The sequence below is a fragment of the Phoenix dactylifera genome, chromosome 12 (assembly GCF_009389715.1).
Source record: "Phoenix dactylifera cultivar Barhee BC4 chromosome 12, palm_55x_up_171113_PBpolish2nd_filt_p, whole genome shotgun sequence".
NCBI lineage: Eukaryota > Viridiplantae > Streptophyta > Magnoliopsida > Arecales > Arecaceae > Phoenix > Phoenix dactylifera.
In genome coordinates this window covers 12,635,781-12,641,073 of record NC_052403.1, presented here as the reverse complement: position 1 = coordinate 12,641,073, position 5,293 = coordinate 12,635,781, and positions in this window count along the sequence as shown.

Here is a 5,293-nt window from a genome sequence, read left to right as displayed (position 1 = left end):
CAATTTTTGGCCAAAAAATAAAGAGGATAGGTATAGAAAATATTGGGAATAAATTAAGGTGTCCATTCTTCTCCAAGAAGATAGAATGGGTTCCTAAAATTTAGGGATTCTTCTCCTTATCCAATTCTGATTGTTTGGACTCATAATCCTCATTAAATAAGATCTTCTAATTGATTTGATCAAGCCCAATCCAATTGGGTCAAGTCCCATCAATTGGGTCAAGCTCAATCTACTTGGGTTGAACCCCAATCCAATTAGGTCAAACCCTGATGCAGCCCAAATGAATCCTATTCAATTTGGCTCAACCTAAGCCAATTTACTCAATCAAATCGAGTTCATTAGCAATCTAATTACTAATTAATCCTCCAATAATTTCAATAATTATTTTAATACAATTTTTGCTTTGGATAATTTGTCAATCGAATTGACCACAGATAACCCCTGAATGATTCTTAATCATTAATCAGCCATTTGATCAACCTAGAAACTTCTATTATGCATGTAACCTCATAGTTCGAACCTAAGCCGGAGTTATAGGAACGTCTTCCTATACTAATCGATGTGACTATCTAGCAATGGTACCCGACGTCTGGATAGCCGAAGTATATGCGAAGCAAATATTCTGGAACCCTGACTATGGTTACTGTATAATTCAATCCCTTTGGACTGCCTAATGCCGCAGGATGACTTAGAGCTACTGTCAACCTATAATTAGTACATCCATTATATGATTAACTTTAGATATCCCGTGACTCCTCACTGGGATTATCCTGGCCAACGGTGTTTGCTAAATGTAATGCACAATATCATTACTCCTGTGCAGGAGGGTCAATTCCATCTCGACTCACAATAACTACGCAAGTACTTGACTGCAACCCAGTGACCTTCCGTCACTGAATTATGAAATTCAGGTAGTCCGGTACCAAGTACAGTGAGTTGCTTGCTAGTCACAGGTTGCGATCTCAGGTCAGAGGGCCAAACTGTATACCATATCCACTCGAACATTTCTTGACAGTAGAGCGTTCCGGAATTGGTCACGTTCAGTGAAATGTACTCCTACACTTCACCTTATGGGCATAACCAGTGTTCTCCACACTCCTTGGTTAAGAGGACAACCAACGTATATGTCACACAACGACCTAATCTCGATAATGTTGTCGTCTAGTAACAACATATCATTGGTCGCGAATAAGTTTAAGGACTCAAGATAAATCCTCCTTTATCATAACATAAGTCCTAAGGACTTATCATATAAGAGTACATTTGAAGATGAAATGATGAATAATGCTAAATAATACTTTATAATTTGTCAATTTATTTACCAATTCAATCATCATATTTCGCTGACGATTGATATTTAGGATACAATTTCCAACAACTCCCACTTAGCCTAAAAGCAATCGGCACAGTATCTAATACCATCTTCAACTTGTATTCGTTGAACTCTTTGATGCCGAGGACTTTGGTAAATGGGTCAGCTAGATATTTTCTTTTGTTTCAATTTTCTGTAGAATCCGCCACTGTTGTGTTGGTTGGAACTCTTCCAGCAGATGCACCACCCTTAAGAGTGAAGATATATCCCGACACGCTCTTGCTATCATGTTGATCTGACTGAACTTGAATCGGTATATCCCTCAAGTTTTAAGTCAGAATCACCGTAGACAAGCCACTGATTTATAGTATTTCTCAAAATACTTATGGATGGTTTTTACAACCTTCCAGTGGTTCTACCTGGTCAGACTGGTATCTGCTCACTACTCCTAGTGAGTATGCCACGTCTGGTCTAGTACATATCATGGCATACATTATAGATCCCCACTGTCGAAGCATATGGAATTCTATCCAACTCTCTCTTTCTTGAGGGGTTGTCGGACAATCCCTTTTAGAGAGATTAATTCCATGGCCATCGGAAGATAGCCTTTCTTAGAATTAATCATACTGAACCTCTTCAGTATAGTATCAATGTATTGTGGATTCAGATAATCCAAGCAATCTTCTAGATCTATCTCTATAGATCTTCATCCCTAGGATGTAAGATGCTTCTCCCAAATCCTTCATGGAAAATTGAGATGATAGCCAAACTGTATTTCTTGTAATGCAGGAATGTCATTCCGATTAAAAGAATGTCATCCATATACAAAACAAGAAATATGATAACTGAACCATTTGCCCATTTATAAATGCAAGGTTCCTCTTCATTCTTAATGAAGCCATATGTTTTGATTACCCTTATCAAAATGTATATTCCACTCCGTGAGCTTGCTATAATCCATAAATGGATTTTTGAAACTTGCACACTTTAGACTCATCTGCAGATGTAAAACCTTCAGGTTGTATCATATACACTTTCTCTTCTAAATCTCTATTTAGAAAAGCGGTTTTAACATCCATCTGCCAGATCTCATAATCTAAGTTGCTGCTATCGCAAGCATATCCGAATGGACTTGAGCATTGCCCCAGGAGAAAAGTCTCGTCATAGTCAATACCATAATGTTGACGATATCCTTGGCAACCAGACGGGCTTTATAGGTCTCTACCTTCCATCTGCACCCCGTTTTCTTTGAATATCCACTTACATCCTATGTGTTTAATCCCTTCGGGTGGGTCAACTAATGTCCATACATCATTGACCTTCATGGATTCTATTACGGGGGAACTTAGCCACCATGCCCCACGTGACGCGGCACGCGCGCCCAGGAAGACTACGGCTGCCCTTGATCCAGCAATCCGACCTCGGATCGATATCTTCGGCTCCGCAGCCCGACCCCGGTCGCTGCCCCTTGATCCAGCAATCCGACCTCGGGTCGGATTATCTTCGGCTCCGCAGCCCGACCCCGAGTCGGCTGCCCCTTGATCCAGCAATCCGACCCGAGTCGGCAATCTCTCGACAACAACAGACTGTTCCTCTGAGGCACGCCGCGCCCCTGCTCCACTACTCCCTGCAACGGCCGTATCCGGCGCTGCCCACGATCCCCTGTAACAGCCGTACAAAGCGGAGCTCCACTATGCCCTGCCATGGCCGTACCCAGCGCTGGCCCACGACGCCCTGTAACGGCCATGTCAGTGGCAGCCCCATCGTGCCACACGATGACGAATCCCGAAAAAATCCCCCAGCCTGATATATATGAGGCTGGGGGGAAGGGGAGGGTAAGATATATCTTCCAGAGTATCATCTCACCTGCTACCTTCTCCTCTCCTTCTCCTTCGATCTCCTCTGACTTGATCGTCGGAGGGCCCCCACTACCCCGATGGTGGTGCGAGGCTTGCATGCAGGTTTCACGGCGGAGGGCGGAGCGCAACCAAAGCAACTCAAAGGGAACCCGTTCACCCGCTGTGCCAATCGTTCTCGGTTTGGACCACCAGCAACAGTTGGCGCTAGAAGGAGGGCCGGATCTCAGAGCGATCGTAATGGCACGGCGAGGTGGTCGTGGAGCTTCCAATGCTTCTGGTCGCGGGGCCTCTCGCGCCTCCGGCCGGGAGGCCGCTGCATCTCCAACACACTCTCAGCAACACTCCACCACCCCACCGCCCATTCAGACGGTCGAAGCCGCCCAGTTCGACCAGCTAGCCCAGCAGGTTCGCACCCTCATGGAGGCGGTGCAGAATCTGCAGGGTGCGATGTCCCGGGCGCCGCAGCGGGCTCAGGAGCCACTGCTCCTGAGCGCGTCGCCTGTCCTCCTCAGCCCGCGCTCCTTCCTCTCCCATGGGGAGGAGCGCCGGCGCGAGGAGGATTCTCGAGCACGGTCTATTCTGCCGGGACCTTCCCATCGGAGCTGCGCGGGGTACGAGAGGCGGGCCCGGGCGCGTTCCCAGACCCCCCCAGTCCTCGAGGAACCCGCGCTCCAGTCGGTCCCCCACTCGCCGCTCCTTGTCTCCCACCCACCGGTCGCACTCCCTGGACCGGCGGGTGGACGATCTCCACCGACAACTCCAGGTCCTGAAGGGCCATTCCAAAGATCCCTTCGCCGACTTAGAGATCTCCTCCCAGCCGGCGCTTGCCTCGAGGATCCTGCGGACCCGAATCTCCCGGAGTTCAAAATGCCGACGATCGAGTCCTATGACGGGGCGGCAGACCCGCGGGATCACGTCGAGAGTTTCAGGACCTTATGCTCCTCCACGGAGCATCAGATCCCCTTCTCTGCAAGGCCTTCCCGGCAACCCTCCGTGGCCCGGCGAGGGCGTGGTTCGCCGGGCTGGAGGCTGACTCAATCCGGTCTTTCGACCAGTTCACTCGCCTCTTCATCACTCATTTCGCCGTCAGTAGCCAGCGGCGACTGGTCTCCGACTCCCTCTTTGACGTCCGGCAAAACGAGGGAGAAAGCCTGCGGGATTATCTTACCCGCTTCAACAGGGCTACGCTGGAGGTCCGGAACCTGAGTCAGGAGGTAGCTCTTTCAGCCCTGAAGCGTGGCTTCTGGAAGGGCAGGCTCACCTTCTCCCTGGACAAACGCCTGCCGCGGAGCTTTCCAGAGCTGTTGTCCCGGGCGAACCAGTATGCGGACGCCGAGGAGGCGGCCGCCCACCGGAGCAAGGAGGCTGCCGAGATCCCTCCAAAGCTTGGGAAGAAAAGGCGGAAAGAGGCACGCCAGAGGAGGAGCCCGACGCCCCAGCGTCGGCACAGAAGCCCGTCGCCGGCGAAGAACCACGGCGCCCCACGCCCCTCGTTCTCCGCCCCGACGTTTCAACGGTACACCCCTCTCCTGACTCCCCGGGCCCAGATCCTTATGGAGATCAGGGGCGGGAGGACCTCCCGGCCCCGAGACAGATACGAAGGATCCCTGGAAAGAGGCCTCCCGGGCGTACTGTGAGTACCACCCGAGACCACGGCACGGACACAGAGGACTGCTTCCAGCTTCAGGACGAGATCGAGGCCTCTTATCCGTCGGGGGCGTCTCGGTCGATATGTAGCGACCGATGTCCCCCGCAGACGCTGCTCCGGCGACCCGGCTCCTCCGGAGCCTCGGGAGCAGAATCGACCCGTTGCGGGGCGTGATCCACACTATCAACTGGGGGCTGCTCTCGGCCTGTGAGGAACGCAGGGGCTCGACGGAAGCGTCAGGGATGGGCTCGTCGTAAAGAGGCAGAGGGTCGGCAATGTAATCACCTTTTCTGATGAGGATGTAAAGGGGGTTCAGACTCCCCACGATGATGCCACTGGTGATCTCCCTCACTATGGCAAACTATGATGTAAGGCGTGTTTCTTGTGGATACGTGGAAGCTCAGCTGATATTTTGTTTTATGAGGCTTCCAAAAGATGAAGCTTGTCATAGACCAGTTGTTTGCAGCAAACATT